The sequence below is a fragment of the Onychomys torridus genome, chromosome 3 (genome assembly GCF_903995425.1).
Source record: "Onychomys torridus chromosome 3, mOncTor1.1, whole genome shotgun sequence".
Taxonomy (NCBI): Eukaryota; Metazoa; Chordata; class Mammalia; order Rodentia; family Cricetidae; genus Onychomys; species Onychomys torridus.
The window spans coordinates 154,525,789-154,545,170 of NC_050445.1; positions in this window are offsets into that span (position 1 = coordinate 154,525,789).

A 19,382-nucleotide genomic window follows, 5' to 3' on the forward strand; every position below is an offset into this window, starting at 1 on the left:
ATCTAATGATATTCATTTTGCTAAGTTCCAGTGGCATTTGCAAGTCTTCAGCCATTTTTAATCAAATCAATATCACTGGCTGCTAAATTTAGTTGCGCTTCGCTTGCAAGTCCGGGAATACATGGACACCGTCCCACCTTCTGTTCAAATGAATCCCATTGAATGCCCACACTTCCTCTGCCTTTGTTTATATCGAGTAATTGGGATCTAGAAAAAGTTCACACCTAGAGAACCCTGGCTTGTCAGCAGGCATGCTAGCCGGCGAAGGAGGCCATCTTTGACTTAGTGATCTCATGAGTGTTATCGTATCCAATGTCCTTCATCAGTTTCCCATAATTAGCCTTAACCCAACAACAAACAAGAATTCATCACTTCACGTTTGTGCAGACCTTTGGAAGTGTGGTAGGTTGGCAGCAGTGGCAGCAGCAGTAGCAGTGGGGGTGGGGGTATGTCAGACCCATTCGAATCCCATCCCAGCAGCTTCTTATCTGTGTGATCTTCAGATATTTAGATCTGACATCCCTAAAAATGAAATAAGAGGAAATTAGGTGGTTAGTATACTGTGGCAGTCTGAAAACGTCTCAGTCAGGGATTGATCTCACTATAGATTTTGGACTGAGATGACCTGCTGTGCCTGGATGCTGTGTGGCTAGATCAATAGCCAGCTCTTTCTGTGTTTGTTTGTAGGTTTGTTTGTCCTTCTATCAAATCTCCTTGTTTGAAAAGAGTTCAGCCCTACAGCCCCATGCCACATGCCTCAGTGGCTTTCTGTGCCTCACTCCACCTTGACACATGATGGCTAATTTTTATTTGATTGTTTCTGACAGGGTCCGTGATGATCCGGGAAGTGTGAGGGAAGGATTCTTTCTGGAGAGGGCTCCGTTCCCACGCTCTGAAGACCATGCCACTCTCCTCCTATGCTCAGCACTTTATGCTTTTTGCTGCTAGCGTTTCTGTTCTTCATCTTTCTTACCAGATTGTAAGTGCCTTTCAGTCAGGGACCTCTCTTCATCTGCCTCTTTCTCTATCCTGTCGATACCTAGCAAGGGTGCTTTCACATGATATTGTTCAATAAATGTTCAGTGACTGAACGAACATATGCTACCCAGATGGGAGGGTGAGGAGAGTGTAAAACTCAAATTAGTTCATCAAAAATAGCTTGCAGGAGAATCGGCTGGCTAACCTGCAAGAGATGGAGACCTAACGTTTAGAGTGAGGAGTGAGCTTGATGGAGGGAGGCAGGGAGACTGCACATGGCTCCCAGGGTGGCCAACCTCTTGACATCGCAACATGACGTTGTCATTTGCAAAGTTTGTGCTGAAGAACTGAGTAATTGAACTACAAAAGCAATCTCATAATATGTTAAATAAGTTGATGATTTTGTATTGTTATTCAGGGGCAAGTATGCCTGTGGGCCACAGATTGGCTATCCTCGTATACTTTTATAGAAACTCTAGGCTAGTTTAAACTCCCAATCCTGGACACTGCAATGTACAGCAGGGGTAGGACAGGGACTAAGGGCTTGAGTACGTTTCTGGGTCTATGCTTTGTGACTGTCTGTGATATAAGGCCTTGGGGAAGGAACCTAATGTTTCCTGAGTCCATTTCCTCAGCCCCACAGTGAAAACAAGCAGTGTTGTGTTTAAGAGCTGTGATGATCCAAAGACAGAGGATGGTGCAGGGCAGTGTCTGAGCCCTGCTGCCTAGAAGGCCTGCAGATGGCAAGAAGGACAGAATGCAATCCTTTCTGGAGGACACCATGAGTCAGTCACATTCATAGCTTCTTCCTTGGTCTCTGTGTTGCTGACAAGCACGAGAGCATGTGCAGTGTGAAGCCAGTGTTGGCTGTGGGTCTGTCTTCAGCAAGACTGATTCCCTCTCTCCTTTCTAGGGAAAAGCATGGCATGTTTCTCCCATGGATGTCAGGATCAGCGAATCTGTCATTTGGGGAAAGCAGAGTGAGGAGCCTTATATAACCAAGCCCCAGAGCTCCCTGCCCCTTCCAAGAGGAATTTAAAAAGAACTGATTTCCCCATTTACTTGAGACTGGCTTTTGATAGGTAACAATGTTTCCTGGAGTGTAATTTTTGGAAATGAAATAGATTTTTTAAAAAAAGATCTCTATCTGTAGTCAGTCCAAGTGGCAGCTACCATCTCTTCCTTTCACTCACATTTTATTGCATGTGTGTGCCCACTTATGTGTATGCCATTGCACATGTGTGTGCCTCAACTTTCTCCTACTATGCAGGTTCTGGAGAATAACCTCGTCTTCAGGCATGTTAGCAAGTGCCTTCACCTGCTGAGCCACCCAACAGGCCCCAGTACTGATGATTCCTAAAGATGAGGAGTCACAGTGAAGTTTGTACATAAGTGCAAAACACAGGCTCTGTGGCAGAACAGGTTCCACTGCTGGTGCTGTCACCAAGGCTGTGAGTACTGCTGTGGGTGGAACTTAGTGTTCTCTGAGGAGAGCTCTGACTGTGCTAAACCTTTATTGTTTTTGTTTTTGTTTTTGTTTTTTGAGCTGAGGATCAAACCCAGGACCTTGCACTTGCTAGGCGAGCGCTCTAACCACTGAGCTAAATCCCCAACACCCTTTATTGTTTTAATCCATTCTCACAAACATCCCATGTAGTAGGGACTGTCACTGTGGAAACCGAGTCTCTGTCTCCTCTATCCAAGTGGATGGATAACCTGGATAACCTCTATCCCTCTGTGCCTTGGGCATGTCAACGGAAAAAATGAGACTAATCTTTGGAGCTTATGTGGTATGTTTAAAACGAAAACAAGACAGAACACAAAGGAGTTAGAAAGTGACTTCAATTATTATTTTATTTCTTGAAAAATGTTATGATCCAGGACTGTATTATGTGTGTATGTGTATGAATGTGTATGTGTGAGTGTGTACATGTGTGTGTGACAGTGTGTGTAAATGTGTATGTGAGGGTGTAGGAAGATTTTTCTTTCCCACCTGAGAGTTCCCAAATAGCTAACACAGACTTAATATGAATTATAAATGATGGGCCACTAGCTCAGGCTTGTTACTAGTTAACTCTTACATTTTAAATTAACCCATATTTCTTATCTGCACTGTGGTGATATTTTAATTGTGCTGAAATGTGATTTTATTTGTATGTTAATAAATAAAGTTTGCCTGGAGATCAGAGGTCATAGTGAGCCAGGGACAGTAGTCAGGTGGTGGTAGCCCATGTCCTTAATCCAATCACATGGCAGGCAGAGTCTCTGTGTGGTCAAGGACAATGCCAATCATAGTGATATGAACCTTTAATCCAAGTACCAACCATAGAGACCTGGAGGTCTGGAGAGACAGGCAGTGATGAAGAAGTCATGTGGCTGGTCTTACAGCCAATGAGAAAGCAGAACAGGAAAGCAATAAAAGTACAAGTTAGACATTAGAAGGTCTCTCAGGGAAGCTACTGCTGGTTGTGAGCTAAATCTAGGTGGCTCTGGCTCTGATCTCTTTAGGTTTAACTCGGTATTTGGCTCTGTGTTTCTTTTTCTTTTTTTTTTTTTTTTGAATTTTTAAAATTTTTTATTTATTTATTTTTCATTTTTCTTTATTAAGAAATTTTCTACTCACTCCACATACTGTCCACAGATCCCCCCTCCTTCCTCCTCCCACCCCCCAGCCCTCTTTCCCAAGCCATCCTGCATCCCCACATCCCCTAAATTAAGGTCTTTATTTAATAAGACTGTTTAGAAATTTGTCTATACTACACTTTGCCACATGGCTTGGTTCCTTTTCCAGTATGGCATGCCCATCTTGCTTCTCTCTGCATCTGCATGCTACTCCTCTAACTCTGCCCTTCTTCTTCCCAGCATTCTCTGTTTGGCTCTCCCCCTAATCTTATCCTGTCCAGTGATTGGCCAGTCAGCTTCTTTATTAAACCAATCACAGCACATATATTCACATAGTGTAAAGGAATATTCCACATGAGGGTGTGTGTATGAATGTGTATGTGTGTGAATGTGTATGGATATGAGTGTGTGTGTGCAGGTGTGTGTGTGTGTGTGTGTGTGTGTGTGTGTGTGTGTGTGCATGCAGACAACAGAACAGGATGTCTGGTGTCTTCCTTGACACCCTTTGCCTTACTGACTTGAGGTAGGGGCTCTTGGTGATGCAGAAGCTTGTCATTTTGGCTAGGCTGCCTGCCCAGGGAGCTCTTGGTATTCACGTATGTCTGTGTATCTAATTCTGGGACTAGAGGAACACATAGCTATAGCTGATTTTGTACTTGTGTACTGAGGATTTGAACTCAGATCCTTATGTTTGCAGAGCCAGTGCTCTTACCCAGTCTTTCGCAGCACCACACTCACTGGTTCTGGGGTCTGTCCATCACAGGATGTGCCCTTGACTTTGGTCTGATCTTCTGCTTCCTGCTGTGTGTTCACCCCTCCACCTTCTGGCTCTGTGTGCTGTATATATGTGCTTCTCTTCCTCATTTGAAGGAGGTTTCACATTCACCTTTTAAACAAACATCAGCTTTATCCGTTCATTTCATAGATGGATTTAAGATATAAATGCACATGTAACACACAAGGTTTTCACTCTTTTCAAGAAAAATTCAGTGTTTTTTAGTGTCTTCACTGAGACGAAATCATCGTCGTCGTTGTCGCCTAATTAATTTAGAACATGTCTTGTCTCAGAAAAAAATTCTGTATCCACTGGCAGTCTCTCATCTGTGTCCCTTCTCTCAACCCTTGGAAGCCACTAATCTCTTAGTTTTCATGGATTTGTTATTTCTGACACTTCATAAAAGAAAGTCGCACGATATGTGGTCTTTGTATCTGATTTCCCTCACCGATCTTAGTCTTCCATATTTTTCTGTGTTATGTTGTGTATCGGTACTTTATTGCTTTTTAATGGCTGAATAAGTTTTCACTGCGAGGCGGTACTGGGTCTCATGCAGCTAGTCATCAGTTGATGGACAGTGGGGCTTGCTTATGTACTTGGGGGTTAACATCCCGGCACATGCTTTAAATGGAAGTTTCTTGAGTGTATACCTAGAAGTAGAATTTCTGGATCAGACCGGAATTCTATGTTTAGCATCTTGAGGGCCTGCCAAACTGCTTTCCAAAGTGGCTGTACCATTTCACAGTCCTACCTTGGATGTAATTTTTTAAAATGCAAACCTTGTTTAATGAAATTATCTTAGACACTATATGATTGGCACTCTGCAACTAGGCACCTCCAAACTTCCTTGGGAGGTACTTCAGGCTTCATTGTGTACCCTTGATGGGTATCACTTCTTCCTTCTATAGGACAGACTTTATAATTAGGGTGATAAGGTTGGATTGGCAATTCCCACATAGCTGGATTTTCTCTTGAAGGCAGGCATCCACTCATCCTCACTACCACACCCACAGGACCACACACCATGCAGGCAACTCTACCAGCATGTGAAAGACCAAATGAAAATAGGCACAGACTCCTAGGCAGGGCTACGGATGTGAATTTACATCAAGACAACTGACCTTTCCATTCCATGAAGTGAGCTCTTTAGCAGCATTCTCTATCTAGCAAATGGATTATCTCTATTGATGTCACCCATTCTTCTGCTGAGGAATTTTATCTCCTTTCAAAGTCATGTGAGGAGTCTCTGATTTACACTCTACATATAGCTTGAATGGTATTTTATTTTAAAAATGTAATATCACCCATATTTGGCAAACATCATAGAAAAGCCAGTTGGGGGGCCAATAACTGGTTTCTTACCCTTTGATAGGGCACATTTAATAGATCTACAAATTCAGTACTTCTACATAAATGAGACCTAGCAACCTTCAGTTTGTGGTTGGCTTGCTGTTTTTTTAAAGATGCTGAAGGGATCTGATGTTTTGCTTCATTCACTCATAGTCTCATTTTTCATATGTAGTGAACACACTCCACAACAGCAGTCTCAGCTCTCCACCATCTGCAGGGTTAGAACTCAGGTCATGGGGCTGAGAACACTACCACATCCACATTAAATAAAGCATTAAATCTTCAAAGGTGAAACTGACTTATGGATCTAAGTTTCATGCTCCATATCTAGTTAGCTAGTCCTTCCTGTTTATTACTAGTTTTTGTTTAATTGGATGGTAATTTCGTCTGTCATCACTCCTCTCCTTGTCCTTGACCTGTGGTCTATCCCCTAGGGAGGAGCCAGATTGAATGACATTTTTGTGAGCATGTTTGTCTCTGTAGGGAATGAACACAGACAGGAAGAATGGGCACAAAAGATATCTAAGAAGGAGCAAAGTCTTTGATTACTGAGGATGGAGATCTCGGGCTTCTGCCAGGGTCCTTTTTATCAGGATGGTGCTAATGATAATGAATTAGAGATTTTTTTTTTTTTTTTTTTTGTAGTTGGTTTGTTTCTTTCCTCCCAGCCAATTGCATTCTACTTCCCCTCATCAGAGTAGGCTTTCCATGCTCCCTCCAATGCCTCTGCAATTATGATACGTTTCTCCCTCTGACAATCTACACATTGTGTTCTGAAGTGTTGAGCTAGTGAATTACATCTTAATGGAAAAAAATTTCTCTTAATATAGGACCTATAAGGGCCATGAATAATTAATGTCAATTTGTAGCTCAGGGATATCTCAGGGGAATCAATATAGTAAACTAGCATTTTCCCAACCCCAACAACAAAATCTTTTTAGGTATAATTAAGCCTTAGAAAGGCTTATATCTTTACCAAACCAAACAACAACATCCTCAAATGCAATAAAAATTAGTTTAGTTTTACTGCATTTTGTATTTGCTGTATTCAAATAGAATCCTTTTAGTAAGTCTTAAAAGCTAGGAGCTGTAAGGCAGCCAGTGCTTTGAAAAAGCTGAAATGAAATGACTGGGAAAGTCCAGGCCTTGTTGTCATAGGTGAGACTCTGGGACAGCAGAGAGAATAAGGAAGTAAAAACACAATAGCATAAAGGTTCTAGAGCAAGTCCTTCTGCCCTGCCCCACCTATTCTTAAAGAGGTGGAGACAACTTTCTCTCTCTCTTTCCTTTCTTCTGTCCCTCCTTCTTATTTTCTCTCTGTCTCTCTGCCTCTCTCTCTCTCTCTCTCTCTCTCTCTCTCTCTCTCTCTCTCTCTCTCTCTCTTATTTAGAGGGTCTCACTCTGTAGCCCTGGCTCATCTGGAACTCATTACCTAGACTGAGCTGGACTGGGACTCGAATGATCTACCTGCCTTTGCCTCCTGGGATTAAAGGTGTGTGCTACCATGCCAGTGAGATGGTTGTATTTGTAGAGCATCTGTCCATATCAGAAACCTGCCAGGTTTGGGGTGTGATGGTAATGTTTGGTATCTCCAACTTATCTTCAAGAGAGTCTTCCTTTGTGTCTCAAATGCTGGTATAGCTGCACATGGCTCTTGCTTTCTTTGTGATATATAAGACAGGGATGTAGATCCAATTGACAAGTCCAGTTCCGACATAACTAAATCTCCCATTTGTCCTGGTCCCTTTGCCTCAGCCTTAACCCTGCCATCTCTGGCCAGCCCCTCCTTTTTGAGCAATCTCATCCATCAGAAGAACTGTCAATTGGGTGCCTCTGAGGCCCCAGGCTTGCAGAAGATCCTCTGAGGACAGTGTGCAACTGTCAGATGAGATTACCAAGTTTCCCAAGCCCTGAAGTTAGAGGGATGTCTGGCTGGAAAAAATGAGAAAAGTCTTCAATTCTTAGGAGTCAGATTTCATTGCTGAATAGGCCTCTACACCATTGTCACCTTTCATTCTAAGAAAAATCCATGGCATGCTGTGGTATGGTGTACTGTGTAGGGGTCCTGGTGTCCTGTGGTACAGGTATACTGTGTGGGGGTCCTGGTGTACTGTGGTACAGGTGTACTGTGCAGGGCCTGATGTCCTGTGGTAGAGGTGTACTGTGTAGGGGTCCTGGTGTCCTGTGGTAGAGGTGTACTGTGTAGGGGTCCTGGTGTCCTGTGGTACAGGTGTACTGTGTGGGGGTCCTGGTGTCCTGTGGTAGAGGTGTACTGTGTAGGGGTCCTGGTGTCCTGTGGTAGAGGTGTACTGTGTAGGGGTCCTGGTGTCCTGTGGTAGAGGTGTACTGTGTAGGGGTCCTGGTGTCCTGTGGTAGAGGTATACTGTGTGGGGGTCCTGGTGTCCTGTGGTAGAGGTGTACTGTGTAGGGGTCCTGGTGTCCTGTGGTACAGGTGTACTGTGTGGGGGTCCTGGTGTCCTGTGGTAGAGGTGTACTGTGTAGGGGTCCTGGTGTCCTGTGGTACAGGTGTACTGTGTAGGTGTCCTGGTTTACTGTGGTAGAGGTGTACTGTGCAGGGGTCCTGGGGTCCTGTGGTACAGCTATACTGTGTAGAGGTTCTGGTTTACTGTGGTACAGGTGAACCTTAGAGGTTCCTGTTTGGCTGTAAGAAATCTTCTGCTTCCCATGTTGAAAGGCTTGAGAACAAGTTAAGGAGCACTCCCTCCTTAGAGGAGTTGGTTAAAACCCCCAGCTAGGGGACAGTGAGGGCACAAAGGAGCTATTACAAGACTTTCTGAGGTGGTGCTTAATGGTATCTTCAAAACGGAGTTGACACCAGCTACATAGAAAAGGTGTGACAGCCATTCCCAGACAAGATCAGGAACATGAAAGGAAGTGTCAAGGTGGGGACAGGGATCAGTCCTGAACTCTGAGCCTAATTGATTGTTTCCTTCTTGAGTCTAAGTTGGGATAGAAGCTGGAGAAACTCCTATGCTGGAAGATTTCCTTACAGACCTCAAAATATAGCCATGGCCACCCAGAGCTTCACCTCCCTCTGGGAGGCCCTGACTCCCTCTGCTGAAGAGGAATAGATCTTTGATCCCTCCCAGGCCTTTGGCTCAAAGGAGTCTGGTAGTTGCTTGCCTTAGCTAAGCTTACACATTGTCAGAACTACTGTGCACAGCCCTGCTGCTTTTCACTGTCAGCCTGTCTCAGGGACACACTCTTGCTTGCCTGTTTTCTGGTTTGTTGATAAGTGACAGAGTGGTATCTTTAAAAACAATAATGTTTTTCATCCCATATTCTTCCCAGTAGACAGTTCTTGGCTCAGACTAGTTGCTTTGGAGTGTTCAAACAAAATACATTAGAGTGATGTAGAAACAACAGAAAATTGTTGGTGACAGTTTTGGGACAGGGAACTCAAAGATCAAGGCTTTGGCAGATGTGGTATTGGATAGGATGTGACAGAGGAAAGCTTCTCACTGTGCACTTACACTGTGGAAGGGACTAACCAGCTGTCTGCAATGAGGACATTAATCCCATCCCTGATCTTCATGATCTGGTGGGATCCACAGACTCCATTTTCAAATCCCAATCACAGTGGTTAGTTTCCACATAAGGCTTTGGAGGAACAGAGCTATTTGGACTGCAGCTGATGTTTCAGCCCTTCAGTTGGAATTGGTACTTGCTGGGTAGTTCTACTTCCATGCATCTGTGCTCACATGTAGGTTAGAGTGGAACTCACCCCTCTTTCTCCAGCAAACCCCATTCTTTGTTCCAGAGGATTTCCAAAGAGGTCCTTTTGTCCTTTGGGACTTGAATATTAGGTGGTGATGCTTGGGCCTCAGTATCCCAAATGGTGGGAGTTTAGATATGGACCACCATACCTAAGTGACCTGAGGCGAAGTAACCTTCACATGTCTTCACACAGAAGCCAACTAAGACTCACCTAGGTCTCTGCCCTTCCCCACCCTGTCCCTCTTCCCTAAGAGCAGGGGGTCCTGGGGCAGACCGGCTATACCTGGTCCTGCCTTGAGATGCTCCAATTGCCTGTCTGTTCCAAGGATGTCCCATCACTTTTCTGAGGACATTCTTCCTCACCTTAGAAGTCTAGGGTGACAGGTTTATTGTGAAGAGGCAATGAGACAAAATGCACAGGACATTTGGAAGGAGGTGACACAGAGTGGAGCTCAGTGTCCACTGGCACCTGGTTTTGGTTGTCCTGTTAGCTCTTGAGAAGTCCTTCCCTCTAGGCTGTGTTGGCCTCGAACTTGTGATCTTCCTGCCTCAGCCTTCTGAGTGCTGACATTACAGATGAACAGCACAAAAGCCTCGTGTTAGCTCTCATATATGCTTATGTGATAATGTTATTCTTTATATATTTACTTAATCTGTTTGTTCTTTGAGATGTGGTCTTCTGTATTCTAAACTGGCCCTGAACTCACCATGTACCAGCCTGGCCTTAAATTCATGGCTCCACATCTCAAGTGCTGAGATGTGAGATGTGTACCACCAAGTTTTGAATGTTGTTCCATTTATATTGTGTTAGATCACAAATTGTTACTCAATAATGAAAAGGAATGAGTTACTGACAATAAACAACAGCATAAATTAACTTATAATTGCATGGAATTCAAGATGCTGGATTTGTCCCAACCCAAGACCAAAATGGTACCATGTGGTTTCTTTTATATACAAATCCTAAGACAATATAAACTAGCCTATAGTGACAGAAGGTGGGTCAGTGGTTGTCTGAAAAGGTAGGAGGTAGAATGTGTAGGGTGATAGACAGTGATCGCAAAAGGGCATGGGAGAACTAACTTTGGGGTGATACATATGTCTGTTTTCTTGACTGTAGTGATAGATGTATGCAGATATCAAAAATTGTCAAGTTATACCCTTTAAATATGGAGTTCATTGCATGCCAACTATGCCTGTCGAAGACATAAATACCAGTAACAAAAATAACCAGGCACTAATTTCCCTATCTCAAAGCTATCTGTCCTACTGGTTTTCTTCACTTTTACTCAGGGGATCTTGAGTCTTCCCCTTTGCCCACAAGATACATCCTAGGTCCAGTGAAAACTATGTCATAGGAGCAGCTCCTACTCTTTGTTGAGAACTTTCTGCAGAACTAGCATCCCCCAGTGCTTAACTGATACCACCTCCCATGATGCTCAGGAGAACTTTCTGGTGTAGGTACTATAATTAGCTTCAGAGGAAACTGAGGCAGAGATACAGGTCAGACACAAGGACTAGGTGTAGAAATTCAAACCCTTATGCTATCCTGTCTTTCTAGAGATAGGAAACAAGTACAAATGTACTTGGTGGAAGCAAGAATGAACGTATTGCAGGCTCTAGATGCCATAAGACTGGAGCTGGTCCTCATACCATTGGTTTGGCTTCTTGTCTAGCTGGATTGCAGATTCCTTTTTGGAGCTTCAGTTCCCCACAGCACAGACTTTCTGCTTGTGTTTTTAGATTCTGCATTGCCCTGATTGGCTTCATGGATTCTGGGATTGTTGTTAAGGACTCCCCCACAAGCTCATGTGACACACTCTTGCTTTAACTCACTAAAGCTGTCAGATGCATCAGGTAGATGAACTCTTTGGGCCAGAAAGGGGTAGCTCCACCTCCACATATGACACACATCAAAGGCTTTTCAGGGGATAAAGTGACAAGGCAGATAGATGACAAAAATGAAGGGCCCAGAAGGAGATTGGTAGAAATTCAGGTGCAGTCCAGGCTGGGACTGAATGGGAAAGCTAGCCTTAGCCTGGAGGTCTGGAGAGCGGCAAGCCTTGTCCCAAGCCCCTGCTGTGTGCTGGGGAAGTAGAGCTGACAGGAGAGAGCGCAGGGCTGAAAGAGCACTCTCTGAGAAGCTCTTGAAATGTCCTTCAAGAGGCAAGCTGTCTAGCAAAGCACCATGGAACTGACAGCCTGTGGCTCTGGGCCAGCTTTTCCAGGGTTGACAGGGATTGCCAGGAGCCCCTGAAAAGCAGGACTTAAAGTCTTGTCACAACTCACTCTCTCTCTCTCTCTCTCTCTCTCTCTCTCTCTCTCTCTCTCTCTCTCTCTCTACCTACCAGGCAATCAAAACCATATGAAGGAGTCTCCTCAGGCTCTGAATGAACCTTCTTTCCAGACACAGACAGGAATTTAGCCTTCCCACCCTTCCAGCTTTCCAGATATTTCCCAGCCGTATGAGCAAATGTCTCAGGAAAATTGAATAGTATGCTTCATCTTTCCATGCATGCATGCATGCATGCATGCACCCATCCATCCTTCCATGCATGCATGCATGATCACATCCATCCAGATGCTAACTGAGCACATGATAAGTGCCACGAACCACTTCAGTAGCTTAAGAACTATTCCCATCTATTATTCCTGACTGAATCTACAACTGAAGAACAGAGAGGGTTCTGTGAGGCTGGTGATGGGCACAAGAATTTTAAAAGGGCTATTTCAAGGGAGGGGTGGGTGGGTGAGTGAAGAGGGAAAGGAGAAGGGGAAGGGGTGCCCACATAAGCTTCTCAAAGCAGCTATTAGAGTCAGTTGGAACACCACGCCTTTTTTCGTATAACTGGAAAGCCTCCATTACTAGAGTTTGGAGACTCTAATGTCTTGAATTCTGCCAGGTTTGTTTTCTGGAAGCTCTTTCTATGTATCTACTTAGGGAAAACACACAGAACAATATAATTTAAGCAGAAAGGAAACTCAACAGGTTTTTAAACATAGATTTAAAGTGCTTGCCTGAGAGTAGTCAACACAGGGAACTTGTGATCCAAGGAACTGGAGTGTCTTCAAGAAGCAGTGGCTGTGGAGGAATGGGAAAGGAGCAGCTTTGGGAAAATGGTGTGCTCCTTCATTGAGTCTTTATTGGATAAGTGCATCCCGGTCTGCACCAGGCATGGAGAGGTCGATATTAGACTTGGGGGATTCAGATCTGGAAAGCATGTTCAGCTTGTGGGTGCTGGGCCTGTGTTGATCTGTTATGGACCACAGGGTTCATGTGGCATTATAGTCAAGGTCAGGACACATTTCTGAGTTGTCCTAATAGATGATGAGTCGTCCTTTGGTTTTTATTAAAACAGTGGTTATATACAGAAGAGCCTGGCAGCAGGACACCTTCTTACTGAATGAGAGGAGTGTGGGAATCCATGAAATCTGATGGGCAATGGGTAAGAGGCAGCTATGGCGTGATGAAAGGCTGCTCTTTATGTGTCCAAAACAATATTTAACTTAGCAAATGAACTGCTCTTATGGAAATTATTATTGTTCCCTGAAATAAAATTTGCCTTTTAGTTGGGAAATACATGTCTATACTAGTGACTTGTATGTTGCTGTGATAGGATACCATGACCAAGGCCATTTTTAGGAGAAAGAGTTTGCTTTATCTACAGTTCCAGAGGGTTAGAGTCCTTAATGGCCACGACAGTGTGGCAGCAGGCAGTAGGTATGGCAGCCAAAGTGGTCGCTGTGACTTCGCATCTTGAACTGAAAGCCAGAAGTGAGAGTGAACTGGAGATGGACAGAGTCTCCAGACTCTCAGAGACTGCCTCCGGTGACAAACTCCTACAGTGAGGCCCACTTCCTGTCATTCCCCTCTGTTCAAACTATTCCACCAATGAAGAACCCAGTATTCAAACATCTGGAGCTGCCAGGTGGTGGTGGTGCGCACCTTTAATCCCAGAACTTGGGAGGCGGATCTCTGTGAGTTTGAGGCCAGCCTGGGCTACAGAGCGAGTTCCAGGAAAGGTGCAAAGCTACACAGAGAAACCCTGTCTCGAAAAACTAAAAAAACAAAAAACAAAAAACAAAAAACATCTGGAGCCTATGGGGGACCTTCATATGCAAACAGCTATGGTGCTCTCCACACTGTTCCCTCCAGGACGCTGTGCTGCAACTTCTCCAGGACTGTGAGTCACGTCTTGAAGCTTTATTTGAATCAATACCACACGAAGCTGGAAGCTCAGCCTGACAGGAAAATGTGGAGCTGGCCCTGTGGAATGCCTTGGCAGTCATGCTGGAGTTGTAAATACTCAAAAGCTGCAGCAAAGTCTGGCATGGGCTGAAGAAAAGGCAGCAGCTACTGGCTGAGAGAAGATGAGTACAGGCAAGTTCTGGGTCCCTTGTGTGAGGCCTAGAGGATGGTAGTGGGCCCAGACAGGAAGAAGTGTCCCGGAACCATGTCTGTTTCCTGAGTGTGGAGAGGATGACAGCCACATAAGCCAAGTTAGAAAAAGAACACCAGCATCGAGCCCTTTCCATCATGGCATTCCTCATCCAGGACCCTTCATGTGGCAAAGCAAGGTGCCAAGAGAAGGAAATATATCAGAGGTCCTATCAATTGAGGCCTAGGCGGAGGCTTAGGCACAAGCATCTGCAAAACAGGCAGGCAGAGACAGGATGGGAGGCCCGTCCACAGTGGTGAGGACTTATATTGCTTTATGATGGTCCTGGGGAAGTATGAATGCTTTCTTTTATATGTGTGCTTGTTTGGTGAAAAAAATTATTTTTTGTTTTGTTCTGTAAGGCTATGTTTTTTCTTTGAACCCTCCAGGGAACTGGCTGAATCATGTACCAATGACTGTTAATTCTGTCTTCCAGGGCTGAAGATAATGTTGGTTCACAGACTGTAACAATGACAGAAACCCAAATCCTTCAAATAAACAAACCAACCAACAAACAAAATGATTTGGAGTGGTGGGATGGCTCGGTGGGCAGAGAGCTCATGCAGTCCTGGTGACCTGAGTCTGATCCTTGGAACCCATGGTGGAAGGAGAGCTGACTCCCCAGAGTTATCCTGTGGTCTCTATACATGCACCCCCCCCCCACAATACCATACCCCCAGAATAAAAATGGAGACAAAAATTTTGTTTTGCTATAGGTACCAGGGACCTTGTCCTAAGTTCCCGTGCAGCTGTCCTTGGGGGACAGAAAGCATAGGAGTGTTTGATGGGGGCACAAAGGTGACGCTTACAGTGGTTTTGGATTGAGACACAGGGACACACACAGTTACTTCCTGCCATCCTCTGGTAGTGACTCTGATCTTATGGATAAGTCATGGGATGAACACCGTGGGAGGTCTAGGACAGCTCCCACACTCCGTTCAGGAAAGGAGGGCTGTAGATGCAGAAGTGTGTAGGGAAGGTGCAGTTGCCCACCCGCTGAATTCTGGGACAGGGGCTTCATGATAGTGCCATATGATATGGTTGTTGATGATTTCAGAGCAGAGAACATGCTTTTGCCCTTGAGTTCTCCATGCCTAGCAAGGGGCCTGGAGGGTCAGATAACAAGCAGGTTCCGGTGTTGACTGAGACCAATAAGGAATGAACTCTATAAGGAGCGGTATTCCCAAGCCAAGAAGAAAGGAAAGCGCCTCGTGGCATGAGAACAGGCACTTCTGAGAGAGTGACCTGCTGGCTACCCACCAGGTCCAGAGTATTTCAGGAAGGGGCACTTTCAGTGCAGCACTAGTGGGCAGAGCTTCAGTTTGGGGGTGTGGCCTGAACAGATAGTACAGGGCTGCTGGCGGCTTGTGTTGAGATGAGTTACCTCATTCATACTGTCTACTTTAGCATTGGACAAAGCCCTCTGTCCAGCTGGAAACTATGTTTACGCTCTGATCCGATACCATAGAGGCTTTGTGGAAACTGTGTAATTATAAAAGCAACCTTTTCCCCTCTTCACATGCCCACCTCACCTGAGTTCAGCCCAAATGTGTCATGCTGAAGTCTCAGTTCTTTCAGGTTGATAGCCAGACTGGGCTAGTAGGGGACTGAATTTCTGTCAACAGTCTTAGGAGTGCCCAGAAGTGATACTATGTGAATGCAGGACCATGCCACAGCCCATGCTCCCTGCATACCCATCTCTACCCTATACCGGGTCCTCTCTTGTGAGGGAGAGAGCAATCATGTGATTGGAGTTATAATTTAGACAGATTAATTTGCAGAGATTGGATTTGCCTTCATGGTACAAATTTCTCAGTTCCTCTTATTCTTTATGGTCTGAGAGATGGTATAGGCTGTTTGTTTATTTACTTACTTTTTCTAACTGGGAAAGTTTGGGAATACTTTTTCATATTTTTACTACCTAGGACAATATCTACTCTTCTAGTCCCTCGTCCCAATGGTGTGGATCTCATCTACCACTGACTGAGCCGGAGCAAGTGCAAGAGAGGAAATGACAACCAGCACAGCCTTGAGTAAGGACGGGCACACACTAAGAACAGCACAAGTATTCCAAACAACCAGGGTCTCAGATGCAAGCCAGGAACATGCTGGTTTAGCTAGACCATGGATAGTTAGCTGACTTCCTCTGGCGATCATGTGACTCTCCTCACACTTGTTGCAATTGTGGGGTTGCTGTGCCCATGGGGACTATTCTTGGTCCTGGGGATCCAAACTATGGTCTTAGTGTTTGCAGTGTTTTACCACTGAGCCATTCCCCCAGCCCACATCTGCCAGGCTTCTTTTGCAATGCAAAGCAGCAGGTTTACAAGTTCTTGGGATTAGGATATGGGCATTGATATTCATTTATTTGGCTTCTGTAACACAATATCTTGGAGCTGGTTAATTTTTGACTTTTATTATTATTATTATTATTATTATTATTGTTGTTGTTGTTGTTTTTGAGACAGGGTTTCTCTTTGTAGCTTTGCGCCTTTCCTGGAACTTGCTTTAGAGAACAGGCTGGTCTCGAACCCACAGAGATCCGCCTGCCTCTGCCTCCTGAGTGCTGGGATCCCCCTCTGGCTCTTTCGTTCTTTTCACTTCCTCTTCTGTGGGTTTCCTGAGCTCTGAGGGAGGGATTTGATGGGGACATCCCATTTAGGGCTGAGTGTTCCAAGGTCTCTCACTCTCTGTGGAATGTCTGGCAGTGAGTCTTTGTTCCCATCTGCTACAGGAGGAAGTTCCTATGACACTGGCTGAGTAAGACACTGATCTGAGTATAGCAGAATGTCATTAGGAATCATTTCATCACTACACATCCCCCATTTTTAGAACAGTATTACTTGGCTTTATTCTAGGTCCCTGGGCTAACCAGTCTCTGGTTCTTGGTCATCAAGCCATGTTGTGTATGGGTTTCATCTTGTGGAGTGAGCCTTGAGCCAAATCAGTTATCGGTTGGTTTCTTCCACAAGCTTTGAGCCACCATTGCCCCCTTGTTCCCACTATTCTCTTCTACTCTCAGCCATTGTTGAGGGCAAAAATCTCACTTTATCAATGACAATGTGTCTATCATTTCCATGCTGTGTGCCCACTCACCCTCTTCCCCTGATACAATTTTCTGCACACCACATTTGTGCACTGCCTGGGGGGCCAGAGGAGGGCGTTGGATATCCTGGAACTGCATGCCAGATGGTTGTGAGCTGCCTGTGGGTGCTGGGCATCAGTGTTGTAGTGAAGTCAGCCTCAGAGCGTGGGTGAGTGCTGCCAGAAACAGCTCAGATTCATTAAACATTTGGTTTTGAATTAGTTTTCAGCTATGCAATGCATTCAGAAAAGTTTTACTTTCAGTTAGGGCCTCACATGCCATCCTGCCCCACAGTATAAAAAGCTGTGCTGCCATGTCAAGCCTGCCCTGGCTTCTCCTTGTTTACCTAAGAACCCTTTTCAGTAAGCTTGTGTGTCCCAAGGGGACGTACCTGGGCTTGCCACCAAACTGAGTCTATGCCAGTCAGGTAGTGGTGGTAGCGGAGGAGCGCAGCTTTCTTCCTGCGTCAGGTGCTTCACATTTTCTTCTGACCACATTCGTTCTCCTTTGGGATAATTCTAGTGAAGACCTTGCTTCCTGTGTTGTGGAGAATCCCGGTCTCTCCTGGTGTTCCTATGAATTTAAGTTGTTAGTCACTGCCCCCTCGGCTCCTCTTGAATTTGACCTTAGGAGTTAGGCAAGGCTTCTCACAAAGGAGGTGACATTTGAACTTGGCTTTGAAGAATTAGTAGAACTTTTCCAGGGGTGACAGAAGAATTGTCATTTTTTAAAAAAAAAAGGTACTTGCAACATATTCCCCCTTCTCTTCAAGATAGTTAGGAAAATTTAGACCTCAACTCCTATGTATTTATTCACCATGTTTAAGGCTCCAAGTAAATATGATTAACTAGATATAATCCAACTTTATAAATCCTTTTTTTAATGTGCAAAGTAAATATTTTTAAGCAGGAAAGCTTGATTTATTTATATTTTTAATTAAATGAAAATTACAGATAAAAGATGCTATACGAATCATCTTCTTAGGAAAGAAGACTATTGCAATGTAATTAAAAGGAAGGCTCAAAATATAATTAGGTTCATAATTTAATTATGACTAGAATACACCATGCTTATGTACACTGACACCTCATTGATATATAACCTTTAAAGCATATTTATTATATTTACTCCAAGATCCTAATCTGTGGACTAAATAAAACTCTTTGGTTCCTAAGAAGTGTTTGTTTGTTTTTCTGGAAAAAATATTGCATTTTAGAAGTCCTGTTTTGACCATGGCTGAGTCTTCATATAATGTCTAGCTCAGAACAGTGTAACAATCTGTAGCAGAGGTGCCTTGCTGTGGTGACAGTGTCCTTTGTTAGGATGGTCATGCTTTGGTGTGTACCTGGTATTGTAGTTCCAGTTGAAAGAACTCCAGAACTCCAGAATCAATTTAGGAATTACATATATTCAGAAACAATATTCTTATTACAGAATATCAGTATTCTATGAATGAGATTAAAAAATCTTGGAGTACTTTATGTATATCCCAAATTTATAAATCATTTTTAATGTACAAACGAAGTATTTTTTAAGATGGAGGCTTTATGTATTTATATTTTTAATTACATGAAGATGACAGATTATATATTTATATTTATATGTATAAAGCTACTTGATGGAATCTACTCTTCAGTGAGCCCTGGTTAAGTACATTCACTATAATTAACTTCCTGTGGCATCATTTGACACTTCTTGCAGATTAGAAAACAATAACTTTCACAGTAAAAATGATTTAGTAGTAGCATAATGTGCTCTACTGGAAATGTTTTAAATAAAGATTCCCAATATGCAATTTCTATTAGCTTGATTTGCAAAGTATTGTGTGATTAAAAACTATTTGAAGAATTGCTACTTTAGCTTATTTTGACATAGAATGCACTTGACATAAGGGAAATTTCCCCTTCATCTATAAAAGTCTGAATTCGTAGTCTGGAGATTTTCACTTTAAAATAGTTGTTAATGACACAATTGAAATATATGTGTAGACAGACAACTTCTGGCATAAGCTTTTCCTCAATCTTAAATAGTGTGTGTTGACTCTAACTTACTACAGTTATTACATCCATCAACCTTCATGGCAATGCAAATAGAACACACATCTTTATAAACTCAAGAAGAACAAAGTGACAAGGTTTGATTATCTAAAACCAGCTCATTTTCATCCCACTGAGTTTGAACTGGCATTCCTCACTTAGCCCCTCCTAACTGAACCAATTTTCACCAGACAACTTCTCGTAGATGAACTGAATGTCTACAAATGACCGGCCTCCGTGGTCCTCTGTGCAGGCAAGCCTCTCATTGAAGTCCTCATTGCTTTTGAAGGAACTTCAAAGGTCCATTGAAATCCAAAACTTTCCTTGAAGTTAAGTCAAGTTTTGCCTGTTTTAGGGCC